Source organism: Takifugu flavidus, chromosome 18 (genome assembly GCF_003711565.1).
Source record: "Takifugu flavidus isolate HTHZ2018 chromosome 18, ASM371156v2, whole genome shotgun sequence".
NCBI classification, from domain to species: Eukaryota; Metazoa; Chordata; class Actinopteri; order Tetraodontiformes; family Tetraodontidae; genus Takifugu; species Takifugu flavidus.
Genome location: NC_079537.1, coordinates 6,367,790 through 6,388,717, shown reverse-complemented (window position 1 = coordinate 6,388,717; position 20,928 = coordinate 6,367,790). Strand labels below are relative to the sequence as shown.

The following is a 20,928-nucleotide window of genomic DNA, read 5'->3' as shown; positions in this document are numbered from 1 at the left end:
CGTCCCCCAAACCAGCTATACAGTGGCAGGAAAGACTTCCCTTTCACAGGAAAAAACTTTGAGCAGGACCAGTAAAAGGTCAGAATGAGGATAATATGCAAATGTATTTATGCTGATGACACACAACTATAACTCACTGGGACAACCCAGAAATACTGTACGTAGAGTACCAAGATCCAAAGTCTGGATCAATTTTCAAGCCTGCTGGGCCATGCTAATAAGAAGAGCCATCTAATTTTACACTGCTTTGATTTTGTACATCACTTCACAGTATTATAATATTTTTAATTTGCTACTTAACATGCATGATCCACGCACAGCATGTTAAGTAGCAAACAGGACGTGCTCATTCTAGGCTAACTAGATCAAATAACCCTGACACGATTCCAGGGTTTAAAATAACACTGGGCTAGGTCTCAGACGACCCACTCCTCATTTGGTGCTCCAGTTTCTTATTCTTTTCACGGGAGCGTGTGTGAGATGATAGGTGTGCACCGTGTGTGATTAGCTTTAGTCGGGACACAGGCATGCGTACAGTAAATCCATCCAGATTATGGCCCGGTAATAACCTCCCGTAACTCTTCTGTCAATCCCAACGTAGCAGTTTTAAAATTGCAACAGACAGAAAACCCATGCAGCAGAGAGGGGATGAGTCCACGGTTCAAGTGCACGCTCTCCGGAGCGTCTGCCAGAATCTGGTACTGTACACTGAGCTGACTGCTGGGTTGTTTACCCAGTGCGTCAATAAAGCTGCGGCGCGTCTTGCATTATTTAAGATTTAGCAACTACGGGGGATAATTCAGGCAAATAACAGAAATTGGAAGTGCACCACCGTGTTCCATCATCTGGTTAAAAATAGGCCGAATGCACAAGTCAGTGGATGGAAATATGAGAGCAGTAATTCTGTTCAACGGGGTGCATAATCAACACTATAAGAGCAACATCAGCGAGCCCTAACCAACAGGAGCTTGATTTTAGATAACCTATGTTGTGGTTGCGAAGAGAGGAAATTAGCTTCACAGGAGGACATTCAAAACATCAACGCGGCAGATAAAGTGTAGATTAAAGAGAAAGAGACCTTAACGAAACTCTTCTGACTCAACACCATGATGCAAGGCTGTATGTATCTCATCCCTCTATCACCACAATCAGGTTTGGTCACTGCAGCGCCACAGAAACAAGGACACAAAGCTCTGCAGTTCAGCTCTGACTGGTCCGTCGTGACCTGGTTTGGGTCTCCTCTGTGGGGTGTTCGGGACAGATGGATTTGGGTGTGTGAGCTGAATAAGTAGTGTGATACTGCGGCACCCCGATGCAGTGTGTAAGCACCAAGCAAAAAAACAAACAAACATAAAGTCAACAAGGAATATGAACACAACAAATTCAGTGTTTAGAATCTGGCTAAAATGATTTAAAATAAGAAAAATGGGTGGTGCTGAAATACCTGTCTGGGTCGTGTCCCCTCGTTGTCCAACAGTTAACGCATGGGAGTGTGTCTGGCTCCCCTGGTGGATTTTGGTACCTTGACAGGAGAGAAAAGAGAAGAGAGACCACACTGTTACTTTGGAGGCCTTCCCAGCTTTAGGCAATAGAACATGAACGTGAAGAGTGCTAAAGTGAGCTGGTACCACTCAATGGAAACAGCTGATTTTGCCAAGTCATTTATTGTGTTGCCGAAGCGCTTCGGTCCGAGACAGGAAATCTGCTGATGGTTTCATCTCACAAAACCTCCATCATCTCACCACTGAGTGTGAGGTTGTCAAATTAATGTAGCTGAGCTAGAGAGCCAGGTAGGACCTCCATCACAGTCGCAGGATGATTGAAAGGAGCCATTAACAAACCGGCTCATTCCACCGCAACTTGTAGATTTGCTCACATTTCTTGCATAAAGAAAACTTTCCTCCTGAAGAAAGTTCCAAGAGCAATGAACTTTAGCCCACAATCTTTAACTTGATTCATTTCATTAATTTCTGTCAATTTTCTTCTCACTCCAGGAAGGTAACAAACCACAACCGTGACAATGTGAACAAGATATAAGTGTACACACAAATACACACACTCACTACATGGACCTGGAAATGTCAGAGACTCATAAAATATATAGTATATTCAGTGAAAGAAACACCGTATTTCTTACTCCACTCTACTGCAATGTATGTATGCACATATCAAACAAAGCCATTAGGAATGCCCCTAGCAGACTGGAGCATAACATTTCTGCAGAAGTAGCAATGCTCTGCTCTTCCTTTCCTTTATCTCCTTCGACTGCTGCTGTCATTTCTGCACACCGTCACTTCTGGAAGCGGTTTTTGATAAGATGGCAGCGCTGGACAGGTTTGCTTACATAACACAACATGTGAAGTTTAAGGCTCTACCGTACTCCACAAGAATGGATAAATGTGTTTGAAAGAGCAAGGATTAAGTTTGTTCAAGTTTGATACTTCATAAGAAAGTCCATAAGAACAACCCATTGTTTTGCAAATCTTTGCACAGGTGGGAAAGGCAGCATTTTCCCTTCGCTTCAACAACCACGCCCACTCCAAATATCTGGCCCATCAGCTGCCTATTGCCGATGCCTTGCTCTCCCACAGTAAAGTGAGCATACCTACCCCCACAGGCTAGAAACATTTAACCAATTGACTGTATCATCCCAGTCTGTGATATCCTTCGCGGTACGTTCAGGTGTGGTCTGGTACATCTAGAGCTGTCATATCCAGTGGATTATAAAAGAGGAATGGTTCCGCAATGCTACCCTTCCTGGTGTAATGAATGATTTCAGGGGGCTTCAGCCCGCCCCGCTCTGGAGGACGCATCTAGATCGAAGATTTGTACCCTGCGGTGCTGAACTGTGTGGCTTGTTGCATACATGACATCATCAACTATAATGCGTATCTGCATGGATTAGCTGGAACGTGGTAAATGTGACCTCTCGCACTTCTTCCTGCTCTAACGTTGATTGGGCTCCTCTCGTCTTCCGCAGTTCTGCCTTCAATCAATCTGATGTCCGCTTCCTCACACCCACTCTGGCATCTCCGCTTGTCTTCTGGGAGTGAGGGGACGCTTCAGGCAAAGCGTGTGTATGCGCGCAAGTGCAAGCGCGCCATCGATGGCATCGACCTCCTACGTCCTACAGACGCCCGCCTTGAGTTGCGCCTCCTTCTGAGGCGTCAGATTTTAAATCGTGGTCCTATTTTCCAATTTTTTCTGCCGCCGGGACGCCGACGCACACAAGGCTCTGATAATTACGTCAGGGTTGCGGCTTCATCGGCCAACAGAGCTGGCAAGGGGATTAACACTTCAAAGAGAGGAGAGTTGGAAGGGGGGGGGGGTTGAGCCTGAGAATAAAAAATTACATGATGTTAAAAATTATAGTGCCAAAAATAAAAGGGTTCATTTGGGGTAACACAAGACGAGTGATGAGTGTGTTTCAAGAACACAAATGAAAGATGTCGCCGCATGAGCTGTTCTCTCTTCCTGTTTCCCTTAAATGCCAAGAAATACACAATCTGCAATCACAGCAGGGCCAAAATTGAATTGCAGACTGACAGATTTCGAAATAATTTGCAATCAGATTGTGCAGATGGGCAAAATCCACTTGCTAATTAAAAGGGTAATTGAGAAGGGCAGCTTTACGGTAATCAAATCTGAAAGCTGCTTTGCTAACCTTCATTCATCGGAGTTTTCAGGAGGAGTCTTGGTGGGCTTCGACGCCAAGTGGTTCTGAAATGACAAGAAAACGCGTTGCACCGGGTTTCGATGAACCTCAAGCTGCGAGGTAATTTAATGCTTCGTTCCTTCAGCCGTTCCCTGACACCACATAAACAAGAGTCCAGACAACGCTGACTCACACACTTTCTCTCGCAAACACACGCACGGACATAGTTACAGACGAAAGGATTAACGATGTGCCAGCGTCAATCAATAACACCATTACAGAAATATAATTCAAGTGGAATGTGTTGGATTGGTGATTAAAAATCTCAACCGTCCTTTCAGTGAACCATCTTTACCGTCCCTCTCTCCGTCCCTGACGATCTTTATGTGTTGCTCTGTCCTGAAAGTCGCCTGCTTGAGATTACACGACTGCAGGGACATTTTGGCTCAGTTCCACCAAATTAAATATATTGTTTTTACCGTAAGAATTCCACAGACGCGTCTTAAATGCACAGAGCTAACTGCCCTCTCGCAGGTTCTGGATACCATTCTGAACATCGTTTGCAAGTGCTCCCCATGGCCACGTGGGTCCTCTACGGCCTCCTCCCACAGTCCAAAGACATGCTCTCCCCCACTGCAACTACATTTTTTTCTTCCCCCACTTTTGATTTACTTTTCATGACTTCATCCATATTGATCATACATAAGGAGTCCTTTCTATGATGCATGGAACAAGTCACTCTACAGGTACTTAGACTTATCAATAATCATTTGTAGTATTATCTGCTTTTTGAAAGCCAGCTTTTGATGGTCTAATCCTCAGCTAGCCTAGTATCTACGTAGTAGCTACATGTTGGCTCTGGTATTATTGTTTTGTAGGCCCACAAGTTAAGATTTGATATTTGGTGGCTCCATAGCAATTGTATGAACTGAAAACATGAAAATATATATTACATATACCGGTACTTGTTTCACAACTACATCTCTATAACAATTTAGGTGTTTAAATCATTTTCAGGGCTGCTTTGCACTAGGGTCTGAATGCTTAACTGTTGGTATAACTGTAAGTATTTTGTCGTACTCGTGATCAAACGCCACTGTTCCTGCAGGCTCCTGCTGATGATTAAAATCCAGATCAAGAGCCTCATTACCATTATCTCAAATGGTTGCAAATGGTTAGGGAACTGCTGAGCAGCAGACAACAACATAGGACTAGAATAACAGAGCACTGATTAAGGATAGAGTAATACAAAACAGACGGTGGAGCTGCTAGCTGTATCAGCTAAAAGGAACCTTTCAGAAGCAGATCCTGATAATGCTGATAACCCCTGAAGATTTCAAAGAGAAAGTCTTGGCTGTGGAAGCCACCGCTTTTGTTCCACATGCTGGTGTGTCCCTCACCTCATCTTCTCAAGTGGAAAGAACCCAGGCTCTAAATGTGTTGCTCCAATTACCGCTTCACAACCAACCCACAGCACTCCTACAAATAAATCCTGCAGCAGACAGGCATCAGAACCTGTGAAGAATCCAAGATCCCGCCTCAACTTCCTAACCTCATCAACAGAATCGATAACTGTTGATCGGCCTCCAGGGGCTAATCATTTCGCTGTAGAAGTGGTCTTTGGCTCTAAATTGGTACGTTTCAGTCAATATTACACTATAAAGAAGCACTTAAAAAATGGGCAACATGCTGAACTTCCATTTTTAAAGAAAAGTTGCCTCCAGATATTTCTCTCACCCTAAGTTGAGTTTTGATTGTAAAATCTTAGAAGTTGATGCACAGTTTCAGGGAAAGTCTCCCTTCGGTTGTGAAGCACTTGACCAAATGTCATCACATCTGCACAGGGATCAGTTTAGCTCCTCATCTTTCCAGGCTCACCCTGGAGATCCTCAATGTGACCTTGCTGCCTTATTTGTCACGATACGGCGTAATACATCAGAGACACCACATGGAGACGTCAACACGGTCGTAGACTGTTGCAATTACTGGCAGTCAAAGGCTTAAAGGTCAGATGTTCCACATCCATCCATCATCCAAGCGTTTTTCCTCATTCGGCACCGATGACAGAAGCGTCACTAAACCAGCGTGAAGGTGGAGGAATTGAACTCTCTTCAGGGAGGAGCCTAATTTCCTTCAACAGTCGGAGGCGTGAGATGTAATAATTACAACAATTATTTCCTTGAGTTCATCCCGGCCCGGCGCTCGCACCTGCGCGTACAAAAGGACGAACATAATGGCCATCGGTGAGCAAAGAACTGTCAGCGCTAATGATGGTGTTAGCAGTGACATAAGTGCAATGAGAGCAAGGAAGATGGCGAAATATACGCCTGTGTGGACACTAAGTAATGCTTTCACCAGAGAGCAAAGCTGCACGCCCAAAAAGCTCACACGTGCACGCCGCACCCGGGTTAAAGTGACATTTTGGAGGAATATGCTCACTAATGAGGATGCTCAAGCTGGGGAAGTGCGGCGTGCATATGAAAGAAACATTAAAATGGCAATGACAAATGCATCTACCTGTTTTCAGCGTGTCGGTTTTTGTCTTTTCTGCTTATTAAAAAGCCAAAGCGGCTCCGCGGCTTGTGCTTTACCAGGATGTTCTGCAGGAAGTTGCTCTCAGCGTGCACCAAATGTTCAGAATTGATTTGTTCTTCTGAGTGTTGGAAGGAAGTAAAGACATGCTGCTTCCTTTTGCAGCCATAATTTATTGTTTTCTGCATTGCTTCCAGTGTTATAGCTACACAACCAACCCACAGAATCGCTCAATCGTGGAGTTTTAGTCTTGCAGTGCACATTTCGGCAGCTAGGTGCCACCAAATCTCACTCGACTCCCTGTAAACTCCAAATCAGCTGCAATTTTTCCTGCACTTTCCTTGGTTTCTGCTTCCCCTCGTCTCGTTCTGCCTGTGATTCACGTAAACTGCGCGGGCAGTTGGGCGGGATGTCAGACAGCGTGACAGCACTGGCAGGCGATCCGTCAGAACCGTGCGGGGTGACAGATGGCTCGGTCCAGCGCCGTATCATGTGCGGCATAATGAGATGGTACCTCTCCTCCCGCTGCCACTGCGGAGTGGGACACCTGTCACAGCAGCCCCTCAGCACACAACACACTGCTGATCTGTGCATAATTTCTGCGAATAACTGTCAGGGAAGCTGACACACCAGGCCGCCTTTACAGTCCCCCCCCCCACACACACACATACACACACACTAAATCAATTACAGAGAGTCTGGTCAGCTGCCCTTAAGTGAACAAAGAGTGACATCTTATTTTCAAAAGTAGTGCTGGGATGATCTGCCCCTCCTTCGGGCAGCGACCAGCTGAACATTCGATCATGTCTGAATACGCACTCGACTACACGCCGAATCATACACACTCAAGCTGTTCCTCCCCGTTCAAGGCGGAGTGGGGGGGGCATGCATAAAACATGTTTTTCATGCACCCCGCAGGCCCAAACCAAACATTTATACAAACACAAGCGCGCAGGTGTTCAACTGAGCTCAAACAGACTTTAAGGGTCCCCCAAGTGTTTTTGAGCATCTTTGGAGGAATTTATTAATTGTGGTTCTATCGAGCAGGATAAAATGAATCGCTTCAGTCAAGATGTCAAAAACAAACACCCACATTTCCCATTTGGATTCAATTTCCTGGGATTATTTAAATTCCACGGAGGAAAAGGGTGACCTTTCTCACCTTCTGACCTTTAACGCGGGAGACCCAAACATCCTGCCTCTGAAAGGATCTGTGCACGCTCTTGGATCAAAACACTCGAATTCTTCATTCCCTCTCACTTGATTTATCTTTATCAAACAGGCAGGACTTGAAACAGCTCGATGACGGATGAACTCTGGGCGGTGGCCGGTCCAGTCAGAGTCCCTGACGCTGAAGGCACAGGAATTTTATAGAGTCTGAGCTTCATATTTCCTTCTGTCTCCACAACTTTCTCTTCTCCTAAACCTCATAGATTATTATCTTTCAAATATTATTACCTAAAAATAATGTACTACTCAAACCCTACCCAACAAAACTAACCCCCTAACCCTAAACTTACCCTCAACCCAATTCTAACCTGAACCTTAAAACCAAGTCTTAACCCCCCAAACTCTCCTTTGAAGCCTCCCCAGTTAACGCGACCACAAATGGACACCGACTCCATTAATGGCAGTAGCTGGAAGCTAAGAGTGGCTAATAAAGACATCATTAAAATGGTAATAAATCAGCGACCTTTGCTTCTCCAGATTCATAACCGTTTATCGTCTCACCCCAAAGATGTTTTTATGACATTTGCTGATCTGTGGAATTGCGCTGTGGCCGCGGTTCAGCTCCCTGTTTATGATGTTGAGAAGATAGCGGTGGAAGACGCCTGCTTATGCTCGGAACAGCTCTGGGCGTGCGCGCGTGCGTGCAGCCATGGCGTCCTCCCGTCTCAGCGGGGAACTCTCCTTTACACACCAGTAAATAATATCAACCAGGAGCGCGGTGGTCATTCAGAAAATTCCCTGCGTGCGCTGCAATGAGCACGTGCGAATGCAGCTGCAAACGCGAGCAGGTGATAAAACAGGCGTGCGCTTCACCCAGCCGGGCAGAAGACGCCCCTGAAACGTCCTCATAAACGTCCCAGGAGGGGAGAGAACCAGGCAGCCAACAAAAGGTTTCCAATGTGAGGAGAGCAGGTGTGGGAGTCAAGAGCTGAATCGGGGAGGCAGGTAGGTCAGCTGAGAGCCACGGAGAGGAGGAGAGCGGTCTGGCCACCGCTTGTTAGACCGCGATGCCGAAGGCTCCAGCCGGCGTGAATCAGACATTCTAGGAAGCCGCCATGTGTCTCGCTCATTCAGTTTTCACGCCAGCTGCAGAAGGTCCGACAGGAGGGGCAGTTAGCTGAACAGCACCTGCGTCCACAGTGTGTGCTGAGGTCCACCAGGAGAACTACGGAGAGCACTACAGTGTTGCTGAAGCGGCTCTGAGGTCCTAGAACATTCTTCTAGTCTGGAGCTTCATCAGATCATGGAAACTGTCTGCGATTGTTCTGAATTTCCTTCGTTTCCTTTTGAAATTCAAACAGTTTTCAAGCTTCTGAGAGTCGGATTTAGCTCGAGGACGACAAACCATGACACATGCACATTGCATACAGGACGTACAGTAGATCTCCCAAACCCTCACCGCCCCCCGATCACTCTCCTGCTCGAGGTTTCTCCCTGTTGCTCGCCCGGACGTCAGGCTGTAAAGCACCTGGAGGCAAGCTTGACCGTAACAGATGCAGTATAAATAAAGTCACGATAAAAATTAATCTTTGAGCAAATCTCAATCTGTCGCTCCTTTCTGGTGCTTACTGGAGAAAGAGCGGAGAATAAAAACAGTAATAATCCCCACTCGCGTCTCTAAAAGCCTGCCATAGATCAAAACCATAATGAATATTTGTCGCAGCTAAATCAGTTGCGTAACAGAAAGAAACGGCGGCCCACTTTCAGACGGGCGTTATTAAAATCCCGCTGCGTGTGTTTGCGGCAGCCATCAATGGAAGTTGGCCAATTTCCCCGCCTGAAAAGAAAAAATCGATATTCAGCTCTGAAACCAAAACTGTTTACATTCCTTCCTACATTTAAGGGGATAGTTCACCAAAACAAAGGTAAAAATGAGACAGTTCCATCATCATTGAGCTTTAAAAACTAATAAAAGTGTCGGTATTAGATATCTGAGCTGACATATGCTGCCAAATAAGGGCAGAGATTATCTGCAAAAGACGTGATGATACTAATGATACTGATACAAAATGCTGGAACAAAATGCTTTATACTGTCCTGCATCGCATTAATCCAAGAGAATACCTCAACAATTCAGATGAAGAAGTTGACTAGAACATTCTAGTTGGCTTATTCATTCATTTCTACGCTGACAAAAACCAAAAACAAATGAATCAATGAAAGGCTGCATTTGCACGTGCAGCGCTGATGCTATTAACACCAACTAAGCTAATTCTTCCGCGACACTCTGCTGTTGACACCAGGGGGCGATGTGTTTTTTGGCAGCCTTCTTGTCGTGAAGCAGCTTTTTTGTTTATCCTAAAAACCATAACAACTGACACTTTGCACGTGTGTAAATGAAGAAAGTCGATGAGGCGAAGCCCAAATGCTACCTGGGGAATAAATCTGTGAATATTCTTATGAGGGATTTCACAGCGCACTTTAAGAAACCGCTCTTTAGGCACATTTAAAATTCAGAACAGAACAGTCATTTTTGTGGTTTAATGCTAAAGCTGAGCTTTGGCAGCTGCTCGTGCTTAATGTTAGTGTGAAGGAAAGCAGCAAGACGCAGACTGACGGTGAGGACCGACAGGAAATATGAAACTTTAAATGGAAACGTTGCATGTAAATAACATTTCATATCGATGGAAGCGTGTGTGTGGTTTTAGAGTCAGGGCGGCGCAGGCAAACATGCACAGATCCTCACACGGGCTGCACGCTAAGCTCTCAGCTTTTGTTGCTGGCTTGTGGATTAAGCGTGAGCTTTTGTGAAATTATTTGAACCCTCGGGGGTGCAAAGCGGAACGTAGACGCTGTGGGTGTGCGTGCGTGTGGCTAACATATGTCTGCGAGCGCCTCGACTGAGAGGACACGCCGGTGGACGGGGAGAAAAAGCAGTCCCGGTGAACTCCCCTCGGCCTCCTTTAACAGAGCCGATGTTATTATTGACCGGCGGGGGGGGGGATTTGTTTGGAGATCAATTGCGGTTGATCTCACCTAGCATCGAGGCTGCGGCTCTGAGGAGCTGACTCAGCATTCTGTAGCGTCTCGCTGGAAGAAATCAGAGCTTCCAGAGCACCTGTGTGAATGAAAGCGTGCACGCTGTCGAGACAGCCCACGTGCACCCGGAAAAGTTACGAAAGCAGCTCCTTGGTTGGTGGGAGCTATGTGGCGCTAATCTTTAATCCCCTGGAATAATCTAGAATCATTCTGCCCTGCGAGCACCTGTCTGCCTCTCTGTCGGTGCACGGAGGCACAATTCTGAGGGATCCGATTATTTAGTTGTAATTTTACCGAACATGAAGTTGTAGCTGCGTCCACGACAGGTAGACAGGTACATTTTTTCTGATGATCTTTCCATGTTTAGATTGCAGGAGTTCGCTCTGGGGCGGCTTTTACACGGCTACCTGGAGATTTGGCGCACGAACGACGTGCGTCCCCTCGGGCTCAAGTCCTGTTTAAACATGAGTGAAAGGGACGTCCAAAAGTGATTTGCCGTTGGCACGAAAAGCTGCGTGTTTGTGTGGTCATCCAAAGCGTGCGGCGCCTGGTCGCCGAGCATCTGTTAGAGTCCAGGTCAACGTGACTCCTTAGCGTGTGTCAACCTTTGAATGTGCACAGGGCCCGTCTGTTGGCTCCCCGTCCGGACCCGCGCAGAGAACACGGCACACATGCTAATTCATGCCAGAAAGTCCTTCATGCTGGTGGCGGGGGTTTGAAACCAAGTGTTTATTAGGCTAAAAGGATCAGGAAAAGTAATAATAATAAAACATTCTCTCTGAGTCAGGACATACGGGCACACACCAGCACAGAGATGGAGCTGTGGCCTCTGGGAGGCTGCAGATGTGTGTGTGTGTGTGTGTGTGTGTGGTGTGTGGTTGTGTGTGTGGAAGGGGGGGGGGTGTTGAAATATTTATACTCGGATCTTACCAGCCTGAGAGAGACTGGGGGAGGAAGGGTAGTGTGTGTGTGTGTGTGTGTGTGTGTGTGTGTGTGTGAGTGTGAGTGTGTGTGTGTGTGTGTGTGTGTGTGTGTGTGTGTGTGTGTGGGTTTGTATGTAGTAAGAAGAAAGAGACAGAGGGGGTGAGAGAGGGATGTACATGCAGCACAGATGCCAAACAAATCTAGGGCAGTTTAGAAAAAAGCAAGGCATTATTCCAAAATCTACTTTGTACGTGTGTAAGTGTGTGTGCGTGCGTGTGTGTGTGCGTGTGTGTGTGTGTGGGGGTGTGTGCGTGTGTGTGTGTGCGGGAGCTCACGTGTGACTTCAAATCCACGAAGTAACGCAAGCTTAGTGTTTGTTTTGTGGCTCAGTAATCAAGATTTTATTCATTTTCCCACCTTTCTGAGTCCATCATCCCTCCATCCATCCATCATCCATCATCCCTCCCTCCATCCATCCATCCATCCATCATCCCTACATCCATCCATCATCCATCATCCCTCCCTCCATCCATCCTCCATCCTCATCCCTCACTCCATCCTCATCCTCCCTCCATCCATCATCATATCCCCTCCCTCCATCCATCCATCCCTCCCTCATCACCCTACATCCATCATCATCCCTCCCTCCATCCATCATCCTACATACACAGCCATCCATCATCCCTCCCTCCCTCCATCCATCATCCCTACATACATCCATCCATCATCCCTCCCTCCATCCATCATCCATCATCCCTCCATCCATCCACCCATCATCCATCATCCCTCCATCCATCCATCCATCATCCCTCCATCCATCCATCCATCCATCCATCCATCATCCATCCATCCTCCATCCATCATCCCTCCATCCATCCATCCCTCCATCCATCCATCCATCCATCCATCATCTCCATCCATCATCATCCCTACATCCATCCATCCATCATCCATCCATCATCCTCCATCCATCATCCCCCATCCATCCATCCATCCATCCATCCATGCATCATCCCTCCCTCCACCCAATCCATCCATCCATCCATCATCCCTCCCTCCATCCATCCATCATCCCTACATCCATCCATCATCCATTCATCCATCCATCCATCATCCATCCATCATCCCTCCATCCATCCATCCATCATCCCTCCATCCATCCATCCATCCATCATCCCTCCCTCCACCCATCCATCCATCATCCCTCCCTCCATCCATCCATCATCCCTACATCCATCCATCCATCCATCCATCCATCCATCCATCCATCCATCCATTCATCCATCCATCCATCTATCCATCCATCTCATGGAGAGTTGCTGAGTCTTTTCCATACTCACATATTAAAAGCTTTATGAGCATGGGTGGGGTATTGGCAGAAATATAGATGACAGCAGATGGTGTCCTTACTTACCCCCCTCCAACGCAGACACACATGTACATCATCCTATGGTAAGCAGCACAGGTCTCACCCGGCGCTCTGGCCTTTTTTCGCGGCCACGTTCTAATGCTGAGCTGAATGAAACAATGACCCCCCCCACACACACACCCGTCTCTGTGCATTTGTCTCTCCTCTCTGCAACGGTCTTAAATTAAGAGTCGTCGTTAGGCCAAACGGAAATCACACGCTCGTCAACTCCAGATTGGCGCATTACAGCGCACTGCAGCGAGGGTCTGAAAATAGCAGCCCGAACAGTAACAGCTGCATATTGTATGAGTCACGTCAAGCTCTGTCGTCCCCGGGAAATTATTAAATCTGAAATGCGTCCAAGCCCCGGGCTTTGGGTCATGCGACACGAACACATTGGTGACTGCTCTGGCCTTTCCTTTGTAATTCTAGCAAACCAGAAGCCAAATGCTACTAGCTTACAATGGTTACGTAGGTGAGGGCGGCGTGCGAGCGGCCGCTTCATATTGGTGAAATAAGTTCTCCCCCCATCTGTTTAAGGTTTACAGGATATTTTCCGGCTCTACGATACGGCTAAAATCACAGTGTGTTGCAGTTTAACTTCCCGTGGATTCGTGAGCTTTACGCCCACGGTGGACTGGGACTGGCGGAACCTCAAAGTAAAATGCCGTCGTTCATTACACGCAGGGTCCCGTGATTTCAGCTAAGAGGACTTAAAAGTGCAAAGATGAATTCCCAATTTCACGATTTTGCAATTATTCCGACAACAGCCGTGTCACGTAGCCTGCGTGCGCTTACATTATGGAAGCTTATGCGATGATGTGGCCCAGCCCCCACCTCAGAAGCGCTGCTCGAGGGGCTCCAAAGCGAAGATTAAGGTGGCACCCGATCAATCATGGTGAGTATCTGACAGCGGGAACGCGTTGGCGTTCCACGTCAGACTGCGCTAAAGGGCTCACTTTAGTCTGAAATTACCGGGATGGAGTAAAATAAACAAAAACACAATTTAGACACTTAAAATATCCATCCATGAACTGACTAATCAGGGGTCCTGGCTGGCTTCCAGCCAGGAAGCCGTGACAGATCACCAGTCCATCGCAGGACACGTGTGGATGGACTGTGGGGGGGGGAACCCCTGCGTCCTTTCCCACGCAGGAACTGGGAAAGGACGCAAACTCCACATGCAAAACCAACTTTCAGTCGGAATAGGGGCTTTCGTTTATTGGGTAGTTTAATTCCAGCGTTGAGGGTGGCGCCTCAGCATCCGGCATTAGAAAGACACAGCCCCCGCAGCATTACCACAGAAGAAGAGATCACGGCAAATATGTCCTGTCAACTAAAACCTTTCTGCTAACATTTGTCAAACAATATGAGCAAAGACCACTCTACCACTGAGAAGGGGATTTTCAGTTTCCCTCAGGAGTCCTTCCATGGTCTCCAGTCCTCGCAGAGTCCGTCTGTCATCATTTCGTCCACTTTATTCCTTCACTAATTACGGCTGTTTCCCTCTGTACGTTAACACCCTCTGCACTCCTTTCACATCTCACCCTCCCATGGAATGTAAACTGCTAATTTCCCCCCTCTCGACACTTTCATGCCTCACAAACGCTCAGCCATTAAAATGCCGTCTAAAAGAAAACGAGAGAAAAAAAAGCCTCATAACCACCTCCCACGTCTATCGGGCCTCTCGCCCGCAGGAGCGGCGGGTGTTGTGAAACAGGACCGTCGTATTGATCGCGGGGAGCGCGGCAACAGCTGGTAGGCTCAAAGGAGGGACGGGCGCCGTGGCCAAGACTCCGAGGTGTGGGAGTGAGCAAGCGCCAACGATTCCCAATGGGTTATTCCTCCCTTGGATCTTAGCATAATCTCTCCTAATGGGTGAGGAGGGAAGGGCTGCAAAAGGACTCAACAGGGACCATTGCTGGTTCTGCTCTTGGTGCATCTTTGTTCAAGGCAAGTAGGGGAAACTAAAGCGTTACTGGACTTTAAAGAGTTAGATCATCTAGGCCACGGATACAAAAACCCAATTTTTGCCATTGTTTTTAAAAAAAAACACCAAAAAAAAACATGTAAATCAGGCTGTCATTGACATTGGAAGACCTTCAGAACGTAAATAGAAGGTTTATGGTTTGTAATCGATACCGGAGTGATGCTTTTTAGTCCAGAGTTTGTATTTTGAAAAAAAATCCATATAGTTTTAAGTGTTCAAAGTCAGCAGGAACAGCAGGAAAACACTTCCAAAACAAATTGAATAGAACAAGTCACAGTCCCGGGGAGTGAATCAGGATGTCGGGCAGGGACCCCCGCAGGGATCATCCCTTTCCCTTCACGTCTGCTTGCTGAACCCAGGGCAGCGGCCGTATTGACAACAGTCTTTTACACTGACTCGGTCGAAAACTGGTCACGTGTTGACCACGTTTCAGAAAAGGTGAATTTCGGGTGTTTTCTCACTCGTCTGTTGTGGTTGAAGAACCCGTCATTCTGGTTTCCATTTCCAAACCGCGATTCAGCCATTTTCCGATGCAGTTTGTGTGAAACGGATGATCAATATGTTCACAGTTACGGTGAAGGGAATAAATGTGTGCATATGTCAGCTGGGCAAAAAAAATGACAGCATGAATATCTAACGCATTAATGTGGTGGCGCTCGGTTTAGAGCGCGCCGCTCTGCCAAGGGCCAAATTGGAATTCCATCATCCCCCTGCGATTTGTCATCTGCCCACCCAGTCTCACTGGAATCCATCCATCCGCTTCTGTTTAATTGTCCTAATAAACTGACGGGGCGAGAGGATAAAAGACTCCGTGGAGGTAAGAAATGTATAAATAAAGCCTCCAAATGAGTTTTCGTCCCCCGGTTTAAATCCAGACGACACTTTTAGGGCCTCTTGACCGAACTCTTCTGAAGACAGATTATTAGAGGGCGGAATTAAGGAGGCAAAGGTTTTCAAAACACTTTTCATCACTTTTATTTTGCTTTCTGCGAGCGGCTTTGGCATTGTGGCGTCTTCCTGTTTCCTGTTTTGAATGCAAGGCTTCTGTTTAAGGAGTGGTCGACGTCTCTCCTGCTCGCTATTGCGGTTTGGGCGGCGACGCAATCGTTTGTCTCTTGGGCAACTTTAAATGATCCAGGTGGAAGATTTGAAAACAACACCGGGAAGGAGAACATCTCATTGAAGCCAAGATCGGATCTTTAAGATAGTCAATGGCAACAACTTCATAAATGCTTAATGTTGAGTTGGAATGTATTCTGAGAACATTGGACCGCACACTAACACGAAATCTAAAAAAAAAGTCTATGATGTCACTGGTCAGCGGGAATGGCCCAACGCCAACATCGGGCTTTGAGGACAACACAGTTTCAAAAAGAAACTGACGTTTATACTGGGACAATGACGTAAACGGAGTGAGTTGGATCAGCTACGTTTGACCAACGGAACCACATTACTGTTTCATAAACTGATCCAAATGCTGGGACACAAGAAGGATCTGTAATTGAGAGAGACAGGAATATCTCCATCATCTAATTAGCAACAATAACTGACAGACTGGGAGCATTCCATCACAGTTAATCACATCAGCTGTTATTTGACCTCTGTCCACGCCAGCGTTGAGTTAATTAGAGAGTGGATGCCCGGGCGGCGGAGCAGAGGTCACACCAACGCCTCCGCAGGGGCTCCCCTCCTCCTTCCAAAGCAGTCAGGTCGGGACATTTAGACAGTCGTCCCTCGGATAAACCTCTTTAGATTTGGCGTCATGATCCTTTTTAAAGTCGCTGCAAGAGTCGCCTTGCTTTGCTACTTTCCACGACTTTATTGGCGGCGAAGCGCCATCCCATGGCTCGAAATAGCCAAGAAAGAGGGCAGCAAGGACGCAGCTAAAGCAGCACCGGGAGGTTTGTGGAGTGAGGCTTGTTATTCACGTCCACTAGATCTGTCTCCTGCTGCTGATTTGCACCCCCCAAACACCCCCCCCCCCCCCCCCCAAACTGTGATTGCCATTGATTGGGAGCTGCTGGTCATTCCGGCCGGGGAGACACCAGGAATGACTGAAATCGGGAGGCGTGGGGGGGAATGGATTTCTCCAGATTAGCGGCGAGGATGTGCAGATGCAGCAGATGGAAGCGGAATGTAATAAACAGAAGGAAACAATGTGGCGCATTTCTGCTGGTGGGCGTGGCGGCAGATTGATCTGACATTGCCACAAGTATTGATTTTAAACCGGGTTTTCCTAATTGATAGTCCAGGTTAATTTACTGGCCTGTCTCAAACGGAATCCACCTCCTTAAAGAACCAATGCGGCCCTCTTTCTCTTTCAGAAGAATCTAATAAGGCACTTATTAACTATCGATCGGCAAAGAAAAATGGCCACCTTATCGACTTTGGCTTCTGTACGATAAAGCCAACGTGGATTGATTTCCAAATTCATCCGTCTTTGGTTTAATCTGGAATGAATCAGCGACCTCCTCCCGTGAACGGGGCTTCAGTGGCGGAGGTCGTCATGACTGGGAACATGGAACATGTTTGTTTAAGGGGGCCTAAGGACTAAAAGGGAGGTATGCAATCCCTTACACTTATCGACCCTCCTCTCTCATTAGCGCCCCTGCGTAGATTTCTGTTTACGCAGGAATCGTTGGTGCACGTCACAAATGAAGGCGCTCGCGTTAACAATCACATGAAACCTCTTCCACATGTGGGGACGCTCCGTGCTCGGTCAGCAGATTGCGCGCTGAATCCCAGCACCCACACCAGCGTGCCCTGTTGCTGCAGGGCGCCGAGCTCTACATGGAACGACGTGGACACGCGCTCATTAAAGAGAAGCTTTTATTTTTATCAGTCTTCTTCTTTAATGTTGCCGCTTCGCGCTGTCTGGCGAAGCGCGTGGGCGAGAGGATCTGCGTGGTCCGTCGGTCGGACACTGTTGCTGCTGATCCTCTCTCTCTCCATCACACACGCACACGCACACACACAGCAGCAGCGGCGGCAGAAGCCGGATTGCACCGAAGCCCTCATCGTTGCAGGTGTAGAGTGGCGCCAATCGCGACACAATGGTCCAGTGGCGCCCATCAGACAGGACGAAACTCGCGCGCACACACACACACACGCGCACACAGTTTATCCCCTGCGTGATTCCTCCCCGTGCACTAAATCCCTTCTTGCACATCTGTCCACGGCGCGCACCCTGGCCGTCCATCCCAGCCCAGCGGAGCGCAGCGCAGACGCCAGGCTGGCTCCGCGTGACACTTTAAATCCGCGCCCGCTGATTCTCATCACTTCTGGCTGCCATTTAAACTCCAGCACGGGGGGAGACGGGCGCGATCTGGCAGCAGCGCTGGCCAAAGCTGAAGCGAGATGCGGCGGGAAAAGCGAGCGTATGCGTAAAAATCCCCGTCACGCGCCAGGATGGGGATTAAAGCAAGAGTTTGGGGAGACATATGTATCTGCCATATATGCAAACAAGCACACGCAAGCATGTTTCCGGGCTCGCGTAGAAATCGACCATATGAGCTTCTGTTGCACCAGGAGGACCCGACACCAGCAGAGCGCCGGAGTCTGCGGTGCAGGTGCGTGATTGTCACCCTCCTCTGCAGCCACGCACATCAGGGAGGGAAAGAAAGAAACAACGATTAATATTAGAAGAGAAACAGTTTTACCTTAAATGGTTTGCCTTCCAATTTAGTCGTCCGTTTGGCAACGATGCAGAGAGGGATTTTTTTCTCCTCCTCATCCGCTGCTGTCGTCGCAGGCTGAGCAGCAAGAGGGGAGGGGGGGTGAGAGAGATAGGGAGAGAGAGAGAGAGAGAGAGAGAGTTAAACTAGAACTGCAGCAGGCTGCCTCTACAGTTGGCTTCTTTTCACTGAATGCTCACAGTAAACGCTTCACCACAGAGGAGAACGGGCTGTTTTTTTTGTTTTGTTTAAATAAAAAAGACACTAAATGACATCATGAGGACCTAGTTTATGAGGGGTTTAACATGATTCCCCAAACGCATACGACTGAGCGTGAAAACTTTGCGCCTGCTCCATCCCACGGTTGAAGAAAACGACGTGGAATCGAAAGAGAAGGCGAGTTTTGGCAGGTGAAGGGGAGGAAGCGGGGTCGCAGATGACGTCACGGACCGGGCCGCCTCAGCATAGGGGGATCAAGGAAGGATCCACGCAGAGGTGCTGAAGGCTGTGATGAAATATTCATGCGCCGGCGCGCAGCCAACAGGTTCCGCCGCTTCAGGTGCGTGTTGGGCGGCGTGCGCGATGCTCCGTGGGGCTGCCCACTTCACCTGAATATGTCAGAGGTGCGATCGTACTCAATTAACACCCCCCCCCCTCCCCCACACCCTCATCCCCAACCACATTTCTCACATTTACCATCTCCTCATCATTCACACGCCTGAGCAGATGCACCCAAACAGGCACGTTTATGTCCCATCTCATTAACTCCCTGTCTCCCCTCCCACACACACACACACACACACACATATATCAGCTCAGGTCTATTAGCTCCACAGACTGATGCAGTTCCAGACACTCATTAATATCTCCTCGTTATCAGCGTCAGCATCGACACAAAGGCTCGCCGCTGCTGCCAGAGCGTCTGTCCCGATGTGGCAGATTTCAGCGTCATGAGTGGTCTGATGTGGAGGCGCCCCGAGCCATTCCTGCAGGGCCGCCATCAGAGGTCAGAGGTCATCCCAGTCTTCTCTCTGGCCTGCCTCTGTTGACGGGCTCAAACGCCTCCCAGGAGGTAACGATGCTGATCTTCCCCCCTCGGAGCTCCTAACAGCCCGAGCAGCTGTCTCAGACTGATCATTTTTGTCCCATTTAGCACCGAGGACTTGAACGCCTCCCGTGAAGAGCAACGGGGCTGTCGCCGTGAACCCCCCCCCCCCGTTGGAGGTCAGTTTTTCATTGAATTTTTCTCCCATTTCCACTTCAACTACTGCTGAGGGTCATCAAAATACCAAATTCCACATGGTTGAAGTGGACGTCCGTCTGTTGGGCTCTTTATCCCACGGGCTGCTGATGCTTTTTTGGGGGGTGGGGGGCTCTTTAGTTTGGTTTTGTTTTTGTACTTTCCCAGGAAATGACCTCCAATTATTTTATCACTTCACAGCACACACAGCCTCCAGAGGGTTTATTTCTTGAGCTTCGAGTTTCCTTTCATTCTGTCTCTGTCTCTCAGACGTGTTGCCTTCAGCCTTGCCGGCTGCTCCTCTGCTTGGGTCAAGGTGTTAGCGACTTTGTTGCAAGTTGTAAAAATGCTCTTCTTCAGTCATTTAGACATTTCACCTTTGACCCCTTGTCCACGCTGATAATGACCACAAGGAAAACCTTCAAACAGTCCTTCAAAGGTGTGAGGACCAGTCAGAATGTCCTCACTTTCCTATAGAATGTGTATTTTGGTGCTCAATATGTAACTGGAACACACACACTTGAATTTCTATCATTGTGAGGCCTTTTATAGGCCTTATACATTACCCAGCTCTCTACCCTACCCCTAACCATCCCAGCTAACTCCCCTAAACCCTATTATAACTCTCAAAAAGCCCCCTGAACATGTGGGGCCCAGCAAAATGGACCCCACTTTTCTGCCAGAATGAGAATTTTGTTCCTCAATAAGTAGTAAATGTAAGGACACACACACTTTTCAAACAAACAAAGCGTAACCAAACCGGGCAAACACAAATATTTCTTGTGTTATTGTTTTAGTGGGTAATATTTTATCTCTGCGCACGCAGCTACAGCGAAGAGAGAAAGAAAACAAAACAGGATAAATGAAAACATAAGGCTCCTTTAGATTTATCGCTGCGGGGTGATTTTGCAGCTCCAGGCATTCTGCAGTTCCATAAAGGCAGCACCGATGAAGGCCTTTTTTGCCACTGCCTCCTTATGGCCCATATAGGTGCATTCCATCGCTCCAGAGAGTCAAAAACACCGATTGCAAATCAGGGTTTATGCAGATGACACCTCCCTATACGACACCTAAAGTCATTTCCATTCACTGCTCCTTCTCCATGTTCACGTCTAACTAAGAAACCAGAATCCCTTTATAACCAGTACCTACAGTTTAGAACAGACAGCCGTCGGCCCCACCCACTGCAGTTCTATGCATCAGCTCTCTGCCGTGGTTTGCCTTCGCCTGGAGCACAGCGTGATCTGTCAAACCTTTGCACCAGCTTGGCGACGATGGAGAAGTTGTAACAGGTCA

At 47.8% G+C, this 20,928-nt stretch overlaps 1 protein-coding gene and 1 long non-coding RNA gene across 3 annotated transcripts in view; one reads left to right on the top strand and one right to left on the bottom strand.

Annotated features, from left to right (window-relative positions):
• LOC130514797 (protein phosphatase 1 regulatory subunit 29) overlaps positions 1 to 18,489 on the bottom strand; it is a 44,462-nt gene extending 25,973 nt beyond the window's left edge. The window contains exons 1-2 of one of the 2 annotated variants that reach the window (XM_057014592.1): positions 18,378 to 18,489; positions 1,445 to 1,522 (exon numbers count right to left, since the gene is read on the bottom strand). The gene's annotated coding sequence lies outside the window, so the exon portion shown is untranslated. The remainder of the gene's footprint in view (positions 1 to 1,444; positions 1,523 to 18,377) is intronic. The other variant, XM_057014593.1, reaches the window with a different exon arrangement.
• On the top strand, positions 18,393 to 19,712 carry LOC130514799 (uncharacterized). Its single transcript, XR_008947059.1, has 3 exons — positions 18,393 to 19,015; positions 19,273 to 19,464; positions 19,546 to 19,712. It is a non-coding gene; the product is annotated as an uncharacterized LOC130514799 (long non-coding RNA).
• Positions 19,713 to 20,928: the final 1,216 nt, after the last annotated feature.